The sequence below is a fragment of the Colletes latitarsis genome, chromosome 10 (genome assembly GCF_051014445.1).
Source record: "Colletes latitarsis isolate SP2378_abdomen chromosome 10, iyColLati1, whole genome shotgun sequence".
Taxonomy (NCBI): Eukaryota; Metazoa; Arthropoda; class Insecta; order Hymenoptera; family Colletidae; genus Colletes; species Colletes latitarsis.
In genome coordinates this window covers 19,324,675-19,351,658 of record NC_135143.1, presented here as the reverse complement: position 1 = coordinate 19,351,658, position 26,984 = coordinate 19,324,675, and the positions used below count along the sequence as shown (strand labels likewise).

The window sequence follows — 26,984 nt, the reverse complement described above, 5'->3', positions numbered from 1 at the left end:
GTAACGGGAACAAGGGACGGAGGAAATGGTTTCATTAAAACAATCCCGTTGGCTCGTGGCGCTTGATCGAAACCCCGTGTACAGAATAATGAGCGTGTGTCCCCGCGTATACGTGTCCGTGCACCCACACACCGATAACGACGCGTTCGTACTAGCTAGCGTAAATGCCCCTGCGCACCGAATACGGCAGCGCTGGATTAACTTTGCCGTTGAACGCAATCGAAACTTTATACTCTCACCGTTATCGTAATTCACCGTTTTGCGCGAGTAGCTAATTAGCCGAGCCTTAAACGCCTATGTTCGCCTTCGACGACGCGGTGGTCGCGATGAGACGGACTATTAATAAAGCATTATACGGAACGCCAGTCACGTTACACCGGGAGTATGTTTACCGTCCAGTTCGATCGAGTCTTGTTGTTTCCCGACGACACGTTTCGCGATAGCAGGCACAGAGATTCGAATCGAACGAGGCTCGATACGCCGATAATCTTCTGGTAAGCAAAACGAGTTTTCTACGAATATGCGACACGAAATTATCCCTTTCCTCCAGTCATATTTGCTGAGCGATTTGTGCAGTCAACGATCTCCACTGTGACCGATAAAAATATTTTAACCTGCTTTTAAAGTAAAAACCTGGAGAAACGTATCCCAAACAAAGTGTGTCTATCCCAAAGTTTGAAGTTTCAAAATACTTCTACACTTTAGCGTACAGCCTATAGTTACATTTGTAATTATAAAATGGATAAAATGAAGCACGAATTTGATCGTTTGACGGTGCTTGGTTCGGTCTGAACGATTCAAACAAAGCGTTAGATTGCATTTTCGAGCTACTTGGACACCTTCGGTGACTTTTAGGGTTAAAATTCGGCCATTTGCAGTGCGTGCGTGCGGCGTCGCGACGCCGTGGGACGCGAAAAGCGGAACGCCGTCGCGGGGGGCATGCACAGGGGGGGCTGGTGGCGCTCGGTGAAATGCGTGTATCCGAACAATTAGATTCCAAGCTGGCAGAGGGGGGTTGGGGGCGACCTCCTCGCGATAATATGTACGTACTAGAAACTCTCGTGTTTTCTGTTAACGTATCGCGAAAACATGAGAAATAACGTTTCCCATTGCCGTATCGTGCCGTGACGCCGAGTTAAAGCGACGTCGTCCTGCTTGCCGTGTAACGCGACGCGCCCCTAATCGTGGAATGATATTTCCAGCTGGCTGTGCGACTGCCACAAGCTCAACCACCCCCTTTTACGAGCCGCGGCGTGCGTGTGCGCATGTTAAAGACTCGTGGCTGCTAGGCGAGCGAAAGAGCGAGAATTACTGAAAAATAAAGAAGGAAAGACAGCGTGGAATGTCGCTCGTGTTTGCTACCATCGTATATCCGCCGGCGATAACTTGTTTTGTTGCGATACAGGCCAACGAGGGGAGGTTTCAAAAGTATCTGGGTTCCGACGATTAATTCACGGCGATTCGCGATAACCCCTGCCGCAATTCCTTAGATAAGCGGGGCAGAAACTGGCGGTAACACGCGTTTCTGCCGCCCGCGTGAATCGAATTCGCGCGACCACCAGGCATTGTCCGACCCGGGCGCGATATGTTTAATTAATCGTCGAGCACCGTGCACCCTGGAGGGGGCGTAATTGACGACGTTACGACGTGGAAGCGCCTCGCGACACGCGCCACCGCTCCGATGTACTTCTTCATTCATCGAGCAATTAGTGTGTTTACCTTGGATCTCCGAAGGGGTTGCAGACCGATTTAAAGAAGATTACGGGATCGTAATTACTCCCGCGTTTTGACCCTCGCGTTAACGAGTGGCGTGAGAGTTATTCAAGTCGCGACAGACCGATCCGCGACGGTCGCCATTACCGAAATCGCTTGACTCCTACAGGGGGTCTCCTTAATTTTCCAAGAAATTATTACACCACGACCTATCAGCAAAAATAAAAATAAAATGTTACACGAAGTTTCTGTGAGCATTTCAACTGACTCGGACGATATTATTATTGAAAATCAACAACCATGGACTCGATGAATTAGAAGACAAGAACGTGCTGTTACGAACACACTCGTACCATGTTCAATATTTTACTATAACTTCGTAACAAAGCGTTTACAAACATCGTGCTATATTTTTACTAGTAGACTGTGTTCCTAAAATTTGGCCAGAAAATCAGAGAACACCCTGTGTATGTCGCTGTTCGAAGGGGTCGACCTCTGTTGCGCAGAGTATTAGGGTGTCTCTGAAAATACTGTACGTTTGGAAACCTTAATTTATTAACCCTTAGGCAACCGCACCGAGGTTCATCGGGCAACCCAACGTTAATAATTGACTTAATTCAATTAATACTTGCCATTTTAAGCGATCCTCTCTTTCAACCTCTTTGATTCTACGCCCCAATGATTTACTTTTTACGTAGTTTCTTTTTAATATCAACAGAGTCGACTTCTTTTTTATCCATTTTATCTTCTGTCAGAGGAGTATTATTAAACTAATAAATAAATATAAATTGGAATCACGACAAGGACTATCCGTGATCCGTCGAAAGATGGCGCCCTCCGTGTTCAAGGGGTTGCGGAACTCCGTCCGGAAATATTATACCCCCCGCAGGGCGCTGGGGTAGGAATAATTTGATTAATGAAAGTTATTTAAATTAAGCTGGAACACCGCATCTCTGCGATGACGGGTCAACGAGCGACTCTCTCAAAAAACGGAACTTCGTCCTGTAATGGCGCGACGACGAACATTAAACATCCAGCTTCAAATAATAACGCGAAGTCGGAATTACTTTTACCCTTTGTATCGCGCCACGCGAAGAGTTTCCGTCTATTGTTCGACGACGAAGAGATTACGTGCGCCGATGTCGACTCTCGTTACATGCAAATGACGAGACTTACCGATGGGGATTTTAAATCGCAGACAGCTCCGATCGTTCTCGGCCCGTGGTTGATCCGCGCCATCGATTAAACGAAGGGTTGTTATTTCTCTCTCACAATAGGGACGTTGATATCGCCCGTATATACGACGTCGTCTCTGTTCATTGACAATTTTATCGTTGCAAGTTCACCGAGTGTCGCGCGCACTGTAGCTTCGAAACGAACGGAGACAAAAGAAAATTTCATAAGGCAAAATTAGGTTATTATTTTTCCCTGACAATGGGCTCGTTGGTGTCGCTTGTGTTTACGACGTCGTCTCTGTCCGCTGACGATTTTAACGCGAATGTACCGAGTGTCGCGTGCAACCAGGTTGCACTTTGTCACGGTCGGAGATAAAGGAAAATTTTATGCTGAAAATTGAATGCTGTATTACCTGTATTCCGATGTTGGTGATCGAAGTTGTATAGTCCAATGGCACTCGTATGCTAATTTCTCCGGGGACGTTTATTTTATCTGGAAATAAATACAAATTCAACTTAATATCGTGATATATCAATTGGATCATTTTAGATCATTTCTAAAATTATGTTTCTGGCTGGTGAATACAGTAAGAAAGATACGGTAGTCTCCTGTTAATGTTCGCTACTTTTTTCCTTAATAATGTTCGCGAAGTCAAGCCTGATCATTAAATGTTCATTACACTTTCTTGAAAACGAGAAAAACAAAGTTTAAAAATAAGGAAGAGGAGACACACAAGAACCAAACGTTGAACGCGCTACAAAAATTAGAAAAGAATATATTGATAATTCCTTTTAGCTTTCAACATTATTAAATTGATTTTTCAACGATTTTAGGCTCTGTAGAATAAATGAATTTGACTATTTCTCTCTGTTTCACTCCTTTTTCCTGCAATGCGATCGAGCCTAACAGAGATAAGAACATTAACGGGGGACCACTATATTTTTCTTCGCACAAATTTTGACAACAACCTATTTTAAAATTAAAAAAAGGCTTTTTCGATTCATTGGATATTCCATCGATCGCTAAAAGCTTCGGTATTTTTAATAACCATACATAATCGAGAAGTTGCGTGGTGTCAATGGCGTTGAGAAGCAGCGCATCGCCTTTGAAGTGGTTGAACAAAATGAAAAGCGTGACGCGGAAACGGGAGGACAAAGTTGCCGAATTTTCGTTGCAATTTAAAAACGGGAACCGAGCTCGTCCTCTGGTGTTTCGGTAAATATTTATCCGCGCCGCGAGTGGCAGGTAATTTAGACGGATCCGCCTCTGGGCGCTCGGTGTATGTATCGCGGAAGCTTTGAATACGCCAGGAACGTTTCGCTCTCGCACGGATGGTGATTCCGGGTTAAACTCCTCGGCGATATTTCCACGGGAACGATCGTCGTTCGTCTCGACGTGCCTTCCGGGAGGTCCGTGGCTCGCATTCCGCGCCGTCGACGACGCGCGTTAAAAGGAAAAACACGAGACGGCCCCAAGAGGGTGCACAAGTGCCTCCGAAGAGACTTTTCCTCCGAGGGTACGGTATTCGTCACGAAACCGGACTTATCGCTCCTCCAGGATCCTATACACACTGTGTCACGGGGTTTGTTTTGAAGACGTGACTTAACCAAAATAAGTTTGGCAAACATCTGATCCAGCGGCTCGTTCTGTTCGCCGGTGCTGCTCGCGTTTAGGGTCAGGTCGTTGTGAAACCAGCCGCGTGTAAATACAGGGGGAGGAGAAAAGATAAACGAAGAGAATGACTGCGTGAAAGCGTCTGAAATTGATCAACGATGACGGCTCGATAACGAAATGCAGATTGTGACCGATACGATACCGAAGACGATGTTTTTGTCGGGACGCGTCGCGATCAATCGAGCTGGACTTTGTTGACTATAATGTCTGTCGTTACCTTGATTTTTCAATGATTTTAGAATCTATAGAATAAATAAACACTCATACTCAGTGTTTTCTACTTTTTCCTATTAACAATTCTCGAGTACCTTCCTCGACAACATTCGCTAGCTTGCGTACATTAACGAGTTCTCCTTAATAGGGCCATTGGTGAGAGATCTTCATAGTCGATTTTTTCATTTAATGGACCCTATGAGATTCGCTTGAAAATTTTATTCTTAACAATCTGGAAAGAATCTTCCTATTCGAAGTAGCATCGTTAGTCGTACGATTGTCAGTCGGTGTGTCTGTGCGAGAGCCTCTTGATGCCATGTCCATTAGAGAATCTAACTCTTAATAGCGACTCCTGATAGCAAAACTGTACACCGGACACCAGACATTTGCACGTATAATATCGGACCTAATAACATCGAACAGCTGCACAGCAAGCTGAAGCTAGACCCATTATCCTATGTTATAGGGTGTACTATGCACATACCACCTAGATCCGCATCATCCGCAGATCTGGATGCTATGCTATCTCTTATACTATTGAAAGCATCCTAGAAGTCCCCCATCTGCAATGGTAAACTTGTTTGATATCTAGAAATTGCCATATATTAACTAGAGATAGCACTTCGATGAAATATATACTGACTTTCCATCGCTAGTATTATCTCCAACCCTGACAAAACCTAACAGCTTTTTAATATATTCATTTTGGGACAAACAAATTTATTTTACTACATCTGTGACCTAGAATTTTAATCGCTAGACTTATCATTTCGAATAATTATTATAATTAAGGCCTTACTTTTTGCTACAAGCCCCATACTTCTATCTTCTTTTTTCCTTTCAATCTATTTATCAGACATTGTTCGTTACATTTCCATATCATGTACGATGTTTTTTAAATACATTTTATACTTAAAAAATAAACATTAAGCTCTTCCCAATAAATATTGATAGGATATAAGCACTCTATTCTTTCTAACAAAATAATAATAAACAATATGACTAGTAAATGCGACACATGGTACAAAGGTCTCATTAACACCAACAATCAATAATAAATTACCAGAAAAAAACCACTATTTCTGTCCACGTCTGTGTAATTCGTATATTTAGCCAACAAGTAAATAAATAAATAAAATGAGACTCGCTGACCCGAACCGCGCGTGAACTAATTTTTCCAGGCCAACGACGAAACATGGGTCTCCTCGCGTTATGGAGTTGGCCGAAATTAGAATAATTTATCGGTAAACACGGGCTCGTTTTCTTTGGAAGCAACAACTAGAAGTTATTGTTTACAAGCCGTCGTCTGAACGCGAAGCAGAACGACGCTTGTTGATAGGAAATTAAACTTGGTCGCGGGATCAAAACTTTTCAGATGACTCGCTTCGACGATAACAATCTCAAAGCTCGAAAGCATCCCGGACGTGGAATTAATATCGACTTAACCCATTTATGCGTTGACGTACAGGGTGTTCGGTAATCGCTAACACGCGTAACGGTATGTTACGTGGGAAACTAAATCGAAATCATGGGAATAAAGTTTTTCATAGGAGGGTTCGTTTTCGAGAAGCAATCGAATACTTGGTACACGTGCAATTGACTGGGGATTCGAGTTGAGTATTTCTCTGAAAATTATAGTTCGAGGCTTGTCAAAGTTTAGGCGTACTGCCAATAACAAACTGCTTCGTATCAATCTTACTATCCTGCAAGTATGAATATTTAGAAATCAATAGAATTTTCATGCAAAGTCATATTTACATTGTGTCTCTCTTCCAATTTAGTCTATTTGTCAGGTTTCCAACATTTGGTAAACTTTGAACAATATAAAAACTTTGTTGCAAGAAAAAATAGACGTATTATTATTCTTCAAATTTTAATTATATAAGTATGAAAATAACATTAACTTTACGATTTATTTAACTACTGCCTTATTTATTGCCTCAAAGTAAAAGGATCGAAAGAATATGGTTCGTGGTCCGATAGTGATAATTTCGCTCTTAGAAATTTTTTTTTCTTTGAGATCTGGGATTCTTATTTGAACCACAAATGGTTCAATAACCACCCTTCGGATTCGCGTCTTCTCGCGAGAGTAGGTTGTCGCTACTCCTAACGAGAGTGGCTCGATGGCGCTGCGGAACATTATTCTCCGAGACGTGACTTAATTAAAATATTTGACTGGGAAACCAAGAGTGTTTAGTTTCTGTTTGCGAAGCAGTCTGCAGGCAGGAAACGATTATTTACACCGACGTCGAGTGGGACGATGAGGAGAGGACATGTCGATTCGGTGCCACTCGTTGTTAGCCGAGTCAGGAAGAAAAGCGAGAGAGCAAGAAGCTCGACGCTCGTTTACAGGCTTTGTATTAGAGTAATTCGCCGGTTCGCATTTCATTACGAGCCGATAAAACAAAGAAAATCCCTTTCGTTTCGCGAAACGAGGGCCTTCGTCTCGTAAAGTAAATTGAAAAGCGCTACCCTGACGTAGCAACCCCTCTGCCTTCTGCTCTCCGCGAGCTTTTCAGCCGCGTCTTCGGGAGGGGCATAAAACCGTGGATTTAGAGGCGAGTTTATGTAATCAGAGAAACGCCGCGTTGCTTCTCGATATTAATAAAGATTTATAATCCAGCCGATTCGAAGCAACGGCCTGAATCCGCCCGCCTTTTCCTCGGTAACCGGGCCATGTTGAAACGAAACAATACTTTCGATCGTTTCTTCCTATTTCGTTCCTCGATATCGCGGCAGTTTCGTTCGATTTACGCGCGGCAGGAAGATTGAAGCAAACACCAATTTTCATTCCCCGAGAACGAGAACGTAACGAGAAAAACAGTTTTCCCGCCGCGAAAACAAAGAAACCCGGAAGTAGGTGCTCGACGTTTGCTTTTGGAAGTCGAATCGCGATGGGGCAAGAAAGGACAGTCGAAAGGCAAGATTGCTAAACGAGATACCTCCAACCCTGTTTCAATCAACCCCCCACTACGTTAATCCGCTGGAAAAGTTTCTGGGAAGCATGCAAGCTCCACGGATGACGGGACTGCTGGTTTTCTTCTGAGTTTTGCCACGTGGCTGATGGAACTTCCGCATTTGCGTACTGCGAGTGGAAAATGCCTTCTGTTGAAATAATAGGGGTGAATGGTATTTATAATGACCACCAACACATTCCTACATTTTTTTAACCCTCGTTGATTGGTCCTTACTAAATATTGGCGACTACCTCAGCGAATACCTGTTCCAGTTCTTATGGCATTCGTTGTAAAGGTGTGTCGCGGTGTGTTTAACGAGATTGGAAAATTCCTCCAGGTTGGATTATTATGGACGAAAGAAATGACTTTACAGCGTTAAGACATAGCTTGATGATTTAACTATATGCTAAACGTAAATTCCAGCATCCGTATCATTAATTGTCTAGGGATGTGTACTACGTACGTATTTGTGTACGCGTCAATATTTTCTTTGCACTCCATATTATTAAAAAATTATACCCTCGAGTAAAAATGAAAAGATGACGTAGCTCAGAGAATCTAATAAATCTTTGGCACCGTTCGTTCCTTCAATTCGTCCAGTTACCTCATCGGCAGCGGCTGTGTTAATGCGATACTCTCCTAGGAGCGTTTAAAATATTTTAAAACAGCACGTCCATTAGCTGCACAACCACATCGGCGGAGGCAGCCATACTTTTAATGAAAAGAACCGTTGGTCTTTTTTCTCGTGGCACGATCGCGTCCCGGACCGTTGAAACCGCATTTTCTCCGGGGCTGCTTAAGATTAATAGAGCGATTCAAAATAATTACGCGATACGGTGGGTGGTTCCGTGACTCAATTTTCAATTTTCATCCAATTTCCAGCGGGCCCCGGAGTTTATCGTGCGCGAGAGCATTTCGTTGGGGTAGCCAGCCACCAGGCTCCGTGATACGCGCGCGTTCATCGCAGATCATCATGGTTAACACGTTCCTCGCGATAAGAAATATACAGGATGGTCCTAGTGGCTACTAGCGCGAGAAACTTCAAAGAGCGATTCTACGTGCTACAAGGCGAAAATTGATAACAACAAAATTGCGTTTGCAACTTTCATCCTTTCCCATCTACGAAGAAGATATTGCAACAATTTTCTTGCGAAGGAACATGTTTGAAAATTCACGTTTTAATTATTTATAAAATTGTTTATGTAATATTGAGAATCGATTGTTTTGATTTACTTAGATAGATTCATACAATTTTTCCTGCAGTTCACGAGTTTATTCTTTCGTATGCATATATAGTAATGATTCTTAAAATGAACACGTGATTCGTAAATTGAACACTTCTATCATTCTAAAGGGGGATACCTTTTAAAGCCTATGGGAGCGTGAACATAATGCTTTTCATTGTACGAAAAATGACTATGCCAAATCCGATGTTCATTTTAAGAATTATTACTATACCGAATCGGAGAAACGGTCAAACCGTATCAACACAGAATTGCAAGTTTCTCAGTATCCAAGGGGTAAAAATTTGCTTTCCAAATATGTAAAAAAAATAATATCTATTGTTTCGACCCAGCCAGGTGGTTGACAAACCCCTCGACCACTCTTCACAGTCGATTCCCCGATCCCTGTTTTATTTTCTCGGCCAGGGCGTTTCGAGGCTGCGCCCGAAAAGCGCCAAGGCGAGGCGAGACGGTATCTCGCATCGATCTGAGAAATGGATGAGCCGCGGCGGGGTTAATAGAGAGCGTGTAAGCTCGGGTACCTCGCGCCACCTCGCCTCGCCGCGGAACAAAGGTGGTTAGAAGGTAACGCGAACAGCACGAGGGGGAGGGAGGGCAGAGGCGAAAGAGAGAGTATTTTCAAGCGAGCAGATAGCATCCCAAAAGATTTAGAGGGTCAGCGCTGCAATTAGCGATGTTTAGAAGCGAATTATGAGGCCGTATATCTCGTGCTCCCTGTATCTCTCTGCCTTTCTTCTTCGGCTGCGCTCTCTCAGGCTGTACCCTCGGCGCGGTCTTTCCTTTCGCCTCTTCAATATTGAACCCCCATCTTCTTCCAACTACACATACACGCGATGGGGAAACACGTCCATATCGAGTCCTAGGATTCACCTGTCCGTTTATTTATTTCTTCGCTCGGCGAATCCTTTCGTACCCGTCGACCGAGTCTCAACCTTGGCTACCGAGTTTGCCGGATGCGTATCCCCCCCCCCCATCTGTAACCCCTTTTTCCCCCTCACGATCATTACGAAATGACGTCGATAATTTTCAAACACGAAGCCCATTAATTTTCTAACCGACGCTCGTTGCCTGAAATTCCACTTCTCGAGACGAAACGGTTTACGATTTTCATGTTTCTCGATCGTTCCGTAACAAGCACGAGTGTCCCGACGCCACCCCGGGCATGCGTTCCGCGCTCCCGCGTCGCCGAGTTCTCCCTTTTCGCCGTTTGTTTTCCGTAAAGTCTTTTTTGTTCGAAGACGAACCCACGCGTGTTTTTCTTTCTTGCAATGTATATGTTTCGAGCGGGAAATATAGAAAATGTATCGAGGTAAAGAAAGGCCGGAGACGTGGACGTCGACTGTAAGAGTAAAGTACATTTCAACCTTCCTCGAAAATACAGCTTGCGCCGTCGCTCTGGACGGGTATTTTATTTTCCGTCAGTCTCGTCGTTGTCGATCGAATCCTATACGAACGTATATTCTGTCGGTCTGAGGAGAACAGCGAGAAAAACGAGGACTCCAGACAATGAGAAACGATACTTCGCGCCATTTTAGTTTCTCTTCGTCGTCTGCTCGGGACCTTGAAATATCTCGGAAGGATTAAGTTTAAAATAAACTTGCAGAGTTCAAAAATCTATCTCTATAACTCTATTTTTACGATCAAATATAAGTGTATAATTTTATTTCATAGAGTTCTATATAATTACAAACAGGTAGATATTGAAATGTACGTATGTCGATATTGTTTCTTTCCTAGCGAACGAAATTGTTATAAAGGTTGTGTTTGATGTTCCCCAGGAACCCACCCTTAGTCTTTGACGCGACAAGGGAGTTTTTCCAGGGTTAACCGTTGCCTCGTACGTACAACGATTCTCCCGAGAAAACTAGGGATATCTCGAAAACGTCGACGGAACGTAGGAAAATTGCAGGAAGATATTTTCCAGGGTAAAAATACATTCGACCGAGCCCTCTTTCAGCCTTGTTCTACGCACCTCGAAGAAATATGGAATAGAGGGCGGAGGAAGGGCCGTAAAGGAAACTTCCTTTCCCAACGTTTATTCCAAACTTCAATCGTCTTGCTCAAATCCAACTTTCCTATCTCTTCGACAGGTGCATCGAACGAACGCTTCCCGTCCCACAGCATCATTTTATTTCCACCCTTCCACGATTCTTTTAAACTCTTTCCAGAGCCGCTTCACCTTGGCCATCAAAAAGGATTGAGCGTAGCTGACGGTGTTCGCTAAAATCCACGCATCAGAACGGACAAAGTACTTGCAATGTAGCGTTTTGGTCGTAAAACAACGTCCGCGAACGGATAAGCATCGCGTCGACTTCGTCATGCATTAAAAATAAACATTTCGCTTAACGCGAGAATTTCGTGTCGCCGTCGTTTAGAACGACTGCTGCCGGCATAGTTATTACCATTACGATGGGGTGAAAACTTTTTCTCCGACTTCCTACCGTCTCTTTGGTATCGATGGATCCCCTGTTTTCTGACTAGCCGGACTAGACACTAATAGGAGGAATTATTTGTCGCGTTTTCGATTCTTCGATGTTTTATAAAATAGTTTTAAAAAATTCTATCGTCGAAATACTATATTGATTGTACATATTTTGTAATATCGAGACAATTTCCAATAAATTCGAGGGGATGAATGGACCTTTTGAAAGAATGGATTCAGCAGATGTTCATTTTAAAGATGATGATTGGCTTCGATATTGTTGATCAGTCACATGCCAATTACTTTAATGCAAAAAGCACAAAATGATGTCCAATTTCGATTTTTGATGTCACTTCAAATACTGTCGATGCACAAATAATTCTTCATCCGTATTGCAACTGTCGCGATACATTGATGAAAAAAATTTATTTAAATGTGACAACGCCAATTTGTCTGAGTGAACGCCGATACAAACTCTTCTGTCGCTATTGAAATTGACAAAAAATCAAGTTTTAAATATAAAAGTAGTGCAGTTATACCTGTCGAAAAAATATACCGAACGACAGCGTTGTCAAATACATATGTATACAGGGTGTTCGGTCACCCCTGGGAAAAATTTTAATAGAGGATTCTAGAGGCCAGAATAAGACGAAAGTCAAGAATACCAATTTGTTGGTGGAGGCTTCGTTAAAAAGTTATTAACAATTAAATTCAAAAATTTCAAATCGTTTTGGAAAAATTATTTTCGGTTGCGGGGGTCAATTACAATAATTCTTGATGAATAGACGTACCTCTGAAATCCTACCCGCTTTCTAGAAAAAAATTCAGTACAGGCGGAACTTTAAACGTTAAAAACTTTTCAACGAAGGCTTCATCAACAAATTGGTATTCTTGATTTTCGTCTTATTTTGGCCTCTAGAATCCCCCATTAAAATTTTTCCTAGGGGTGGCCGAACACCCTCTATAGCCACGAAAAGGATTGAAAATCGAAATTCTGTTGAGCGTAAGCGTGAAGCATGCCATAGAGATATGTAAATTATGTCCTCGGTTTAGTAAAACAAATTAGAGTTACATACTTTTCATTTATTCAAGTTTTATCGTTTTATGTCTCATTCTAAAATAAAAAAAAAACAATACAGTAATTTAAATACATATTTCTCGAGGTACATGCTTTTTTAATTACAATTAATTTTCAAGTAAACGTACCTATTCGAACCATTCAATTTTATCGCTCTGTACGCGTAATTGTTTTAAATAAAACGTATTAAATGAAACAAAACGTTTCGATTTTATTAATTTAAAATGTTTCGATCGTTCAATTTTTCTAATTACTTTACAATTTGTTTTAAATACACTGTGACTCGCCCAAGTTGACTTCATCGTTTCCACTTAAGGAATTAATTTTCAATATAATATACTGATACTCTGCAGACGATTGAAAGAATTCCAAAAGCATGGTTCGTAGCGAAGCCAACGAACTCGAAAATGTTCCGTTTGTTTACACCCACCCGTGTCTACGGTTCGATTCTCGTACCCTTTGAAAATCGTTCAATTCCAGATCGTAGACTTCCATCGTAAAACTTCTTCGGGAGTTTCGATCTCTTCGTCTCGCGTTCTCGATCGTCGACCCCGCGGCGTGATCCCCCCTCCCGCGAAAGCTGATTTGCAGGAACCATCGGTTACCGAAGAATCGGTTGTTTGTTCCGCCTTTAATCCGCTCGAATGGGCCACGGGAACAAACGACAACGTATAAAAGGGGTTTTTCGCGACGACTTTAATCGTTCTGGCTCGGAAGGAACCTGGGAAGACTCAGGACCCCTGCCACTCGTCGCATCTGCGAGTTTCGTTCGGAATTTCGAGACTGGTCTACCTCCCGTCGACCACAAAATCGCTCGCTACCAGACGCCATCGACGAACGTTCCATTCTGGTCGCTCGAAGAATTAAATACAGTTTTCATATACTCGTCGAACGGGACGAAATGTGACGCGCCAATTTATTTCGCAATTCAGGACCAACCGTCCGTTGGACGTTGTTTGATCGTGTTTTTCAACGAACCATTAAATTGCACGTTTAATCGTGCCTTCAACGCGAAGATCCGCGCTTGGAAATTGGTGAAACGAAAATTTTCGATATACCGCTGGAATTATTTCTGTTTGATTAAAGAGATACGATCTTCGAACGTCTGCGTCATTAACGCGTTTGATGCCTACTGTGAACATTTATGATGATTTTATCAAGATTTTTGGGAATGCATAATATTTACTGGGAAAGAGATGTGTGTCGATGGTGGAAGCTTTCAAGAACCTGCATGCTAATTTTTTTCAAAGAAATTAGAAAATTATGACAATGAAAATAAAATTATTCATTTGCAAATCATTTTTTGTTAGCCATAAGAATTCGTTAGATTTAATATAAGGCAAAACGAATGCTAAAGTACTGTGCAAAGAGACAAGGTACAATAGAAGTGTTGTTTCTAAACCTAATCTCAGATATATTATATACGTTCATATATAATTTTGTTATCGTTTAAGGGAGAATTATGATAAATTTATAAAAATCCCCCAATTTTCCGACACCCTCGAGTATGCTATTAACCCTCGCCCCCATTAGGTTGGATAATCCAGGGAATAATAAATTCGATAAATGTTCGCTACACATGTATACGGAGTCTTCACGTTTCATATATGCAAAAATTTAAATTTGTAAAAAGTACAGAATATACGAATTGGCGAAACGGAATGATCCAAACAAGATTCTGTGAGCAGTAAACTTATTATAGAATCTGGATTTATAATCTAACAAATGCACCGGAAAACAAAAGATAATAGAACTTTAATTATTGCATGGAGAGGTTGGTCGCTATACAACAAATAAGATTGGGCACAGTAGTAAGGATAGATTGTCTCGATTATTGCAGGAATTTCGAGCCCCGATTTTCTGCAATAATCGAGGTACTATTGCATTCATATTTTCTACTTTAAATTATTTTTAAATTTTCACGATGTCATTAATATTTAAGGTAAGAATAAACGGAGTATAACAACACGGTGGCATTTATCGACGTTTCGGTTTTCTTTACTGGGCAGAAGGAGCAAAGTTTTTAGTTAATTGCATATTTGTAATTGCTGGAAATCTCCGTAAGCAGCGGAGGGACTTCCGTCATTTAGTTGTCCGATCCTTTCGCGGATGGTTTGGGATTGTTAGTAGACAATCCCGAGACAGAATTTAGCTGGAAAGGGAGAAGAAAAGTTGAAGGAAAGAGCCAAGGGGAAACGAACGGGGACCAGTCTACTGTGCGAAGCCGTCATAGCAGCTAGTTAAGAACTTCTTCGACGGCAGTCTCGTCGAAACCGAAGGCCATTCTCGGCTTATAACGATGTAATAATAAAACCGACGGTCTAACGATCGGATCGTGTTTCCCGGAGACGCCGGTTCTCCCGAACAATGAAACGTATATTTTCTTTCCGGTCATAATCAAGTAATCCAATTGTGGTGACTTGCCGCGAGAGATAATGTCTCTCGTAAACTTTCGAGACAGCTTTTCGCGCTTAGCGATCGCTCGTTTAATTCGCTTCTTTTTACGACAAAACTCGCTTTATCGGTCACGTCTCGATCGGCACCACCTATGCTCCTTACTATTTCCTTCGAGAAACTCTTCTCCCTATCCCAATAATAGATTGCACAGCGGAGAAATAGTATGAAGGGCAACTACATCTTTTGCCCAAGTGGTTTAATAAGGTTACGTCCAATTGTCAACATCATGTTTTATAGAGATGTCCTGAACTTCCTGATCACAGAAACTTACCTATTCTACTTAATTCTTTCTGTGTTTGCGTAGGTATTTGTTTGACAACCAGAAATCCTCGATTGGAACAAAAAAAGACTAAACTTTAAATCTTCGATGGTTCCAGGATTAAATAACTTTCATGGTTCATATTTAGCAAACAATTACGAAATTAACAAAATGATGACTTAAACCTTTTCATCATTTGTACAAATTAAAATATACTCCAACACCATAAAAATCCCTAACGTCAGTGACCGAAAATCGAAGTTGTAGTTCGATTGTCGACGTTATTATTTACTTTTGGACAGGTACTACAGTTTTGTTTTAATGTATCCGTCTATAAAATTAATTGAGATACTTACGACGGGATCGTACCCACCACTGTTTATGATTTCTCAGTTCGGTTCACTCGAGTGGCCGGCAGCCGCGTAATTAAAAAGCCATTCGACGCCGACTCGTTTGAGCTCCGAGTGGTTCCGAGAAAAAAATCACGCCTAAACCTCTCCACATGTCATCCGGTGGTCCCGAGTCGATTGCAAGAAGCGAGGGGGTACTATATTATCGCGCTTCGTTTTCCGTGTTCGCGAATAAAAGGGCTGACAAATGGCGGGGCCCTATTTCTCCCGCGAAAACGCGTGCACAACATTTGCTCTCACGGACGATTGGTTCGTTGCTAGATAGCGGTCTAATGCGTGGACACGATGTATATAGAAGGGGGCAGGAGGCGGAGGGGGAGGGTGAATTATTGGCGAAGTTCTGGGTAGAAATAACGGCGCGACTGAAACGAGCCTCCTCCTTCGGAGGAAGATCGACTTGCGGATACGCGAAAAAGTAATTTGCGACTGGATTCCCTCGAGGGTCACCATAAAATTCCACTTTTTGGCTTGCCTCGTCTCTGCCGGGGTATTCCCGCGTTACGTGCAGACTGTATCGGGAACGAAACCGGGGGAAGGCCAATTATAATTCAGATTCGCGCTTCGTATAAAAATTCATAACGAGAAAAAGACCAAGGAAATACGTCGGGAGCGATGGAAAAAGAAAACGCGTAAACGAAACGAGGGAAACGGAAGGAATACGCAAACAAGTCAAACGACACCGATTCATTTTGCTCTCTGCTGTTTAAGAATCGTTGATCATAATTTATTCTTACTCGAACAAACTCTATACGATCGAAAGAGGAAAAATCGTATTGGATGCTTTAAAAAATTTTTAATTTTAATTGAATTAATTAAAATTTTCCATATCTTGGACAACGGTAGTAAATTCTATAAACTAATTGGATTTGACGAAATCAAATTTTTGATTTAGTAAAAATATCGGAAAATAGTATGTATTCATTCTCAAGTAAAATCAGCTAGTGCATAATATTGAATATTTTTATTTGCTTCTAAATGTCGACAGTGGTTGTTCACTGGTAAAATAACAGGTGGAACGGAAAGGACGCGAAAATGTTTCTATTTTTCTTCTTCGGTAATTTGCTTCGGTTCGAATAAATTCTACGCTTTTAATTCATTGACCTCTTTCTGCCCGGGAGATATTGCATCAGTATTATGACTACACCTGTCACAAATTTATGCAACGGGAGCATGGTGCAACGCGAACGAGTTTAATCGAAATGAAAAAGAATGAACTTTGTACACACTCGTTTCATTGAAAATTGGCTGCGAGAAAATGTAAACTGGACAATTGAACACGGAAATGTAAATGTTAGCAACTATAACGTAGCTTTTTTATTTTTTGTGCTCCATTCTTACCCACGATTTTCAATCCAACAAGTGGAAAATGAAATATTTCAAGATACTTTTGAAGGCAGTTTCATCATAAATATTTATAAAACGATATCTCGACCAAAAGAATATAATAAAATTCGTACAACGGAGGATTCAACATCACATGTTCACCATTAACCGTAAGATTATATTCGTTTCGCTATTTACCAAAAAGCCTTCAATGGTTTCCATATAAGGGTGTTAAAGAATTCTGTTCCAGAAAACAATAAGCCTCCAGTACCCAGAATCGTGGGTGGTAAATTCCAAGAACCCCGTTCTTTCAATGGCTTCCTGTCGAAGTTCAGGACCACGTTACGTACGCGTTTTCGCTGTACTCGTAAAGGCTTCCCGAAACCTACATGGGCTCCCGAAGAAACAAGAGAAAAGCTCGATTCCGTAAGAATGGCCCTATTTTCTTACCCTCCGTGGAAACGAGGAAGGCAACAACAAAGAAAGTACAAGACGTTAACGCAAACGAGACCAAAGATCCTGCGCAAAACGGTGCGTGCAGCGGCGTCGTGTATCGCCATGGTCGATCTACCAGTCGTTATTAATATCTTATTTTGCACGAGCATAAATATCGCGTGCCCGATGGAAAAAATCGCGTTTGTTAATCGAACGAGAACGAAGTTCACGGAGTTCTCCTTTTGCTTGTACCATTTGCCTGGTTCTCCTTTTCTTACCCGTTCGAGCGCGCTCCCTTCGTACTCCCCGTTCGTTTCCGAAGCTTCTCTCTCGGGGCAATCTTGTTCGATAGAACTTATGTTAATTTGCATAGCCACTTCGAGGGCCGAGTACGACCACATCGGCTCCTATCGTATCGTTGTAACTGCAGCAACATTGCGTCGATATGAAGCCATCGCGCGACCGCGAAACGATACGGATAGTTTTTCGTTGTTACGGAATCCTCGAACAGATTGCGCGCGCGCCGCACGCTCTCCGTGCTTTGGTTAATTTATACCGAGATAATTTCTTTATTAAACGCGACGAGATGCCCGGTGCCTCGTAACTCAACAATTTAATAAAACGCGTGCTTCAGTTCGTCAAATTATTGTGCGCAGAGCGAGCGCTAATTTTACCGTACATTTTACTTTCCTTCGACGACTACCGGTTATTTTTATATAAAAATTCCCTGATTGTAACCATAATGTGCATCGGAATTTGTATTAATGCATTAATATTAGTGTATGGAAATTGTATTAATTTGTATTGTATTAAAAATATGCATTTTTATTTTTCCTTTTGCGAGGAAGGAAAATATTCAAAAAAATTTTATTCATAGTAAGAATACGATTTTATAGTAAATTTTGGGTGCAAGCATTTTTTTTTCTTCCGATTATAAAAGTAGGACAATTCACAGTAGGAAGGTACATTTTGTATTCTCTGTCCTATGCCTGGTATGAAAATGCAACAAAAAATTAAAAAAAGTTTCTAAATCTGTATTATTATACGCCACCAAACTTATATAAAATTTTAAAAATTAGAAAATGTCTAAAAATAATTTTGTTTAATAAATCAAAATGAGTGACTCAGATACTACAATAATTTTAGCATCATCAATAGGTAAATATTTTTTTAATATAGTATACAAAATTTTAAACCAAATCCTTCGTTATTCCTGGGAGCTTTTACCAAAACGTTAAGAAAACTCGTTCCAAGAAAGATGGTATTAAAGTTTTAAATTGTATTCTTTGACGCGCACAATCTTTTTTTTAAAAAACTTTTTTAAACCCTCAAATAACTGCATAAAATTTTCAAGAAATAATTTTAAAACCTCAATATTTCAGAAAATGTAATTAATAACAAAAATTTATTATTCAAACCAGGAAAAAACATAGCGCAATAATAATAAAAGTTGATCGAATATGGTTCTATCGAAAACGATTAAGCACGAAGGGATTACCTTGGACATCGAGAAAGGCACAAATGGACGATCCGTCGAGTTTCAGTCAAACGGTTAATGAAACTTTATAAGTTGGTATTCGCGTATACACGGCAAACGCGGGTTATAGATTACATTTGAAACCGTGCCGTGGCCGTGATATAAAGGACAATTCGGAATCCGCTAATTTAATATCTTTGATCGAATTGCGGGATTTACAGGGCACGCCCGACCAATCAGTATTACGTTTAAATTTAATCACCGGTACATTAGGTACGATCGGTTCATTACCGCGGCACGAGCATCGAATTTGGAAAATAACCGGACGACTCGTTAAATCTAAAGTTAATCACTCGTGCTAGACTCTGTAATCGATTTTCAAAGATGCAAAGTAGCTATTCGATGGCTGGAAATCGCCATTTAATCGTTCCAGGCGTCTCACTTTTACACTTTCTCTCTCACGAAAACAATCGTGATCCAACATTAACTTACTTTCTATTAAATTTGTGTAAAATTTTATGGCTTACAATTGTTCCCCAATGAATTAATACACTTTTGAAATAACCTTAGAAAATGTGACTTAAATAGTATTGGAATTGAATATTAATTGACGGCTATTTTGGAGCACGAACGATGTTTCCAAAAAATATTAATATCGTTTGTATCTGAAAGTATATAATTTCGATGATAGCACATTGCTGCAGCGAAAAAAGTATTCGAAAAATCTTACTGTAACTTCAGATTCTCGAAAACTTTCGACTACTTTGGCAAGCCATCGTAGCCAACAAGTGTCATCCGATGCAGTTTGAACCGACTATGGAACGATGACAGGAACCGACGTCCAATCGAGTCCAGGGATCTTATTCGCCATACTTTTCGATAGCCACCGAATCGTTGGCAACTACTGGCGATCCTCTGGCCCAGCCAGAATGAATTCAAAATGCCCCTCCAGCGGAATACCAGCGTACCCTCGTGCGCCGAGCAACGTTCTCTAATCGATCTTTTTCATTACAATGTCATTAACTCGCGGCCCCTTGGTTCGTTTTTCTTCAATTGCATTCCGCTGTTCGTTCGTCCCGTCCTTCCGTTCGGTTTGTCCCTCCGTTCGATGCATCGCGACGCGAATACGAATCGTCGCTGGGCTCCTCCTGCAATGACGATATTTCATTCAAATCGTCGCAGTGAAAAGTATTGATGACTTCGAGGGTTTTATCGCGTCATCTGCGAAAGTACCCTGAACGATCTGGTACCGTCGTAGCAGCGTGCACCGGCCAAGGAGATGAGAACAACCAAGGTTGGGGAGACACGATGCAGCGTATATGTAGATGTCCCTTTCGTACGTTAAAGCTGGAGTATGCGTCGAAGTTATGCGATGAGACGAGATATCGTTTGGACGAACGAACACACGCGACCTCGATGCAATGCCATATCGAATACGTTACTCTATCGTCAGCGATATCGTAACCTGTCAAAAGGGGCAGCTGCGCCATGCCCGTGAACCGCTTCTGGATCCTGGGGCTTTCGCACCGGATTTCGTTATCGCGAAAACTGCTCGATCGATCCATAGATCCAATTACCGAAACCCCTTCAACGCCCAATATCTACTACGACGGATAAATACGCTGCTCAACGCGCGGTGTCGCGTTTCCGTAGGAATTCTTTCCGAGATTCCTCCGCTACGACGAACGCTGTCACCGACGCCATTTTTTTTAATGGCTTCGGAGTTTTAACGAAATTTATCGGGGCGTTTATCAATTATAGCGCAGAATGCTATAGATGTAGTATAAAAAATTTTTAAGGCTTCAAAAATATATTTTTATACATTTCACCCCCTAAAGGAATTCTCTGAATCCGCCCCACATGTATGGAAGTTTGAAGATTAATTGTGTTTATTGCAAATTTTATTCATAGAGAACAGATAAAATTTTTGAACGCATTTGTTAAGTAGCTTTTGTGGCTTTGCTCGCCTAGATTCAATTCTTTGTAATTTAAAAGAATAAAATTTTAAACAAATTTTTACTGGTCGTTAATGGTAATTTGTAGAATTGCATTAGACTATCCAGAACATGAAGTAACGCATAACATAATATTTTATCGTATAATAATTTTCAATTTTATATCGTTTCTACCCCATTTTTGGAATTGTTACCAGGTTCACAATCGATATTGAATAAAAGTACGTTACACATTAATAAAGAGAATACCAAGGATTATACAACCTGCATCGTACGGCTCCAGCAACCGACAAATTAAAAACTAAGCCAATACCTCGCAACAAACCTGATACGATTCGAAACACCAAAAAAGAAAATCTAATGCTATGGACGTGCCAAAGAAAACTTACTTTTGTCCATCTCAAACCTTCTCAAACACGCTAGGACCATCTTCGATCGAAGCTCTCTTAATATCCGAAGAAAGTCATCGTATAGAAATTTCAACAACATGGCCGTTTGCTTACGCCGAAGGAAAAGCACTCCTCGTAGATTGCATCCCACGACGAGAATCTGGCAAAAAGTTCGACAGCACGCAGAATGGAAACAGTTTAAAGTGAACGGTTGCCAAGTTGGCCAAAGTTTAGACTTCGGGCGATGGAGACTCGCTTCAAAACAGTTTTTCGATCTTTGCACTTTACCAGAGAAATACCCGTTCGACTGCTAGAAATTCTGCCCGAGGATTGCTTATTCAACTATCAACGACGCGATAATAGCAAGTCCAGGGATAAGGGGACCTGACGATTTGCTGACGCCACTGACTGGACACAAATACGAGGGAAACGAGATTTCTATGTAGCCTACCATCCTTCGGCAGATAGTCTCTGATGCTTACGCAGAAACCCCGTGACCCGTTCGACCCGACTCGCCAGGGTGCAAGTCAAATATTTTCTTTCGATATTCCCCTCCCCTCCCTTTTACAGTTAGAGCATTACACACTGTTTGCACAAGCAGCGAATAGCTCAGGAAACGATACACGAAAATTCTGCGCAACGATTGACCACTTCAAACTGTTATCATGATTTGATAAACGAGTACGGCAAGTGTATTTAGCCACTGTTAGCCGACGAATCGATCCAGAAAGACTTTTGTTACAATATTTGATCCATCTTTATTCTTCACAATATTTCCTAGTCCCTAAAAACCACTACATACACGAGTAAACATGCTTCTATTCTAGTATAGTTGTAAGTAGTCTTCAAAGATTAAGTTATTTTAATTTTCTACTTCGACAACAGATTCAATAAAATGAGAAAATAAACACACCTTGAGAACAATAACCTTAGATCTTCTTCTTGCTCGATAAAAATACAAACTACGGTATAAGTGTTTCGATGAAAGGAGCATTTTTCTTGAGGAGATGTAACTATTGATTCGCCATGAGAACAGAACTATAATCAAAGGCGGCGTATGAATGTACTTGAAAAGCTGAAATGAGGAAGTTCTACTCCATTGTGTTCAATTATGTACAAAGCGATCGCGGCGAATATTCGCCGTGTGCGGAACCGCGAATCGTAACTCGTATTTGCCTACTAATATAACATCGCGTGCGCCGTTTTAAAATTCTGCCGCGGAAACGGAAGATTGTAAAGAACCCAGGAAATCTTTAACCGCGAGAATATAACGGAAAGTAGAAGTACTCTCTTCGATCAGGATTCTCTCTATAGAAATTTCACAACCCGCCAAAAACGAAACTACGCGGGGTCGTTTCGCAAGAAATCGATCGTGATTGGCGATCGACGAAAGGGAGTTTGTTGAAATTTAATTGTGGGATAGTTTACGAAAAATTGGGGAGAGTTTAAATCATTGTTTTCCTGGAGTCGAACGTTCTTGAGAAATACAGTCGATCGAATGTAGCGACTTTTGTTAATTTAAGAAAATTCGAACTTCTGCAATATGATTTTTTATCTTTAGAACTACCGATTGTGTTGGGTGAAATTGTTTTGAATTTATCGTCAAGTACTGGAGTTTTGGTCTTCTATTCGTTTATTATTAATATAACAATGTGATTTTATACAGCATGAAATAATGTAAAGAAGATAGTATACCATGAAAATGAAAAAATTTGTATTCGTTTATAATTTTAATTTAGTAACGACTCTTTTCCGTGGAAACAAATAAAATAATAATTCAGTACTTTTAATTGTTTCGTGAATAGAAATTCTCTTCTATTTCTACAACGATTTCCAAGCCAGTAAAATGGCTACTGAAACTACCCTTAATTTCGCGCGGAAAGCGTGAATCGTTTCGAACCCTGGTACAGTTTTTGAAATTCTCGAAGAAAATCGGTACATTTGTAATCCGGACAAACAGCCAGGCGCGACGAAATTTGCAAATGCGATTGCCGTCGATAATTTCGGGCATTACCGCCGCGAAATTTTCCTATCTTCCGCGATAAACGCGTGGCGAAGTTTAATGTGGCACTTGCTGCTAATTTCGCCCGGAATTATTATAATTTCGTTCCAGTTATCACGCGTGGGAGGACGGGGGCGGTTATTATCCCCGGTGATTATGCGCGTGTACGCGCTCGAGTCCTGATTTCCGATCGATTGCTATCGCGCGCGTAATCCTGATGCAGGGGAGGGACGGAAGAGCCAGGGAAACGCAGCTCGTTTCTCTGGCTCCTTCCGTGAAACTCCATAACGATCGTCGCGCGATCATTCGATTCCGTAATGAAAATTCCGGGCTGCATTGATATGTATCTACAAGATTCCGGCTGCGCCCGACGCGCACTCAGCGTTCATTTCGCGCGATTTCAGGACTCGCCGACGGAATCTCGTAAAAGCGAATTCTTCACGACGGCTCCTTATTTTCTCCCCGCGTACTTTTCTCAGCTGTCAGGGCTCTAAAATAGCTCTAAATCGTGATAAAATGTGTGTTCGCGGACATTCCGATACTATTCCCGCCTTCCAACCTTTTATACACGCACGCGTCAACTCTTTGGAGACGAAATACTGTACGTTAATGTAAACTCTGTTGATTAAATGTTATTCTCTTAATGAATTATTTTATTGGACACGTAAAAATTTTAAACAAACCTTAACTGAAATAATATAATTTATTTTTAATATAGTGATAATTGCGTTGCAGATAGCTTTCATAATTTTACTTGGAGTTAAACACTCTCTGTAAATAAAAATTCACACTATTTTCAATTTTTAAATTTAAAAAAAAAACAAGGAGACTTTACTTTAAAGAAAACATCTTGCATTTTGACTGATTTTGTTTTATTTACTTTCAGCATAAAGCTATATAATTCAAAGACAATTAATAAATTATGATCACATCGATCGTAAATATGCCTAGCTTTTTGCACCCAAAGAACTAGCATACTATTGCTGAGAAATATAATCATGTTCGAAATTACATTTTATTACAGTTATTTATTGATTAATTAAGATTTTAAATACGCAATATATTCCTTAGAACACTCTACATCATTGAAACTTAATATACTTCAATGAGTAAGCAGAAATCTTTGGTTTTCATTACAGAGCATTAGGTAAGTATTTGATTACTCTTATTACGTAGCCATTCGTGCGTTAGAGCTGTATCCCATCAGTCCTTATTTACGACTGGAAATTACTTTTCTCTTCGCTTATCCCACAAGTACTACAAACTGATTTAACTCAGCCGGAAAGAATCTGATTTCACGAGAATCTCAAGGATCAAATTTGGTAGAATAGAAATCTGCGATATACGAGGTAATTGAGCAGTTCCTTGTAAGATGGAAGAAATTCTCAAGTGTAGAAAGTCTCCAATGGGGAATTTCGAAACTTTTCATTTTTCATTTGCTTCATTTCATTTACTTAATAATTGATTTCAACAATTACTGAGGTTGTTGATGTACTTTTCATCTTTCAGTCTAATATTTAGTTCACAATATTAGAGAACAATATATTAAGAGGAAAAGAAGATTCTGATTTAAGGGAATATCGGATCAAGTTTTATTCAATTCAATAGTTCTAAGTTATTCGTTTGAAGTGAAATTTATTTTTATGTAATTCGGAATTTTGTATAGTCATTTTCGATTAAAGGGAACGCGGTACCACTAGTAAGTAGAATGTGAACAGTGCCGAGCAACTTTTGATCAGACGCAAGCCTTACGAGGACTGATTGAAACGTCTGACATAATACGCTCGCAATTCCTTTCAGAACTAACTTTTCTTTCGCTTTATAATACTTATACGGTACTGAATCACATATACAGCTTTCAGAAAAATAAAATTAACAAATAAATGACTATTTTTCAAATTGACTAGTTCTGAATTTGGTCATTTCTCGATTTCTTTTATCACTGATAATTGATTATAACTTCTAGTATAACCGAGAAATTTGACCAGAATAATTGAATCAAAGACTATGATTCATTAGCAAATTGCAGGAAAATATTGGTAATCGATCGATAGAAAGGTTCGATAGAAACAATTTGCGAGTCGACAGAGCCGAAACTCGATACAACATGGTTTCATAGTTAATTCGATACAGGTAGTTTGGTTTGAAAAAAATGATTTTTTTCGGTATACCGTATATTCAATATTTTTCAAAAATCGTCTCTCTCGAGAGCAATCGATGCCAATCGAATTACGTACCTGAAACAGAAAGAAAATAGTTTCTGTTAAAATAGAGGCAACAAACGTTTTAGTTTAATTTACACAAACTGGAAATTAAAAAATTGAATCGGATAGTATAGTCAAATATCTAGATTTAACTTTTACATTAAATGTTTAAAACTATAGATACAAGTTCATGTACTTTATAATGGTCAGAAAAAAATAGCACTCTTTTTGAGGAAGGAGAACATAATTTTAGAAGCTTTCATTTGTAAATGAACAGGGAAATTAGAAACCTAAATTAATTTTTTCATTCATTTCTAACTATTTTAATCAGACAACCTATTATGTGTACATTTGTTCAAATGAAAGTTAGTGGAAATAATAGAAAATTACGATTATAACATACAGCTGTTAATCGCTGAAAGAAACGAAATAGTCGAAGCAGCGATCGGCCGATTGTTCGAATCGTGATCGCTCCTTTAAAGCGAAATTTATCGCCATTACCTTGTTATTATGGTACTATGTTGGTCGCTATAAATTCTTCCTGCGACAATACTCGGTCGAATTAATATCTAGAATGGACTAATTACTACACAAATTACAGCGTCTCTCTTCGCTTCGGTGGGGCTCCCGATTGCTTTACTATATCGGTCATTGATTATCATCGCCGATGTGCCCGGTTATTTATTACCAAATTGAATTATCGTGCGTTGCGCGCGTGCGCTCTAAGGACAGTTTGTGTGTTTTTTTTTTTATTTTTTAATTCTCATGCACGTTGGTTTTACGTACCGTTTCAATTATTCGTTCGGTAAATAAACCGGTAAATAATCGTCGGACCAAGCGTGTAAATACTTTTTCGTTGGCGTCGCGTTGTCACGCCGCGATACGCTATTAATATAAATACTTCCCGTGACAACACTCGGTTCAATTAATTCCCAGAATCGTGTAGCTAATTAGAGCGCAAATTACAGAGGCTCGGTTCGCGCTCGAGCGACCTGCTATTACAGCGTGTACGTACACGCGAGCACACACGCGTAAACACGCGCACAGTGACGCGCACACATCGGGGCCCAAGCGATTATCGTCGCTGTCGACCGATTATTTGTCACCGAGTCCCCGATCGTCGACAAGATCCGGCCGGGCGCTTTTTCCTCGATATCCCCGGCGTTTTGTCACGCCGCGTTTGATCGGATTCGGTATCGGTGGAATGCGGAATTTGCAAAAACAAGCACACCGAAAACACCAACCGGCCGCACCGTGCAAGAGATTGTTTGGTGTGCGGCTGCGCGCATACACGCTCGACCCGACGGCGACACTCGAAAACGTTCCGACGCGAGTCTGGCCCGGATCTGCAGTCGATTCGTCGATGAAATGGATGGGATTTCGAGAGCGAAAGTGCCGGTAGGACACGGGCACTACCACCTTTTATCCCTCCTTTTTTCCTCGCTTCGCACCAACAGGAGATAGCGCGATGCACGATCCATATAACGGTCGCTAACAAAATGCAAGCGACTTAATACCAAGCACGATCACGGTTTTGGTATTGTTGTGAAAACCAAAATAGATATCGATATTGCTTTCCATATTTCTATACTTATA

At 40.7% G+C, this 26,984-nt stretch overlaps 1 protein-coding gene across 1 annotated transcript in view; it reads right to left on the bottom strand.

The window, feature by feature from the left end:
• The window catches only part of LOC143347259 (latrophilin Cirl), a 610,528-nt gene that overhangs the window by 535,892 nt on the left and 47,652 nt on the right, over positions 1-26,984 (bottom strand). The window contains exon 2 of the mRNA XM_076776307.1: positions 3,302-3,381. The gene's annotated coding sequence lies outside the window, so the exon portion shown is untranslated. The remainder of the gene's footprint in view (positions 1-3,301; positions 3,382-26,984) is intronic.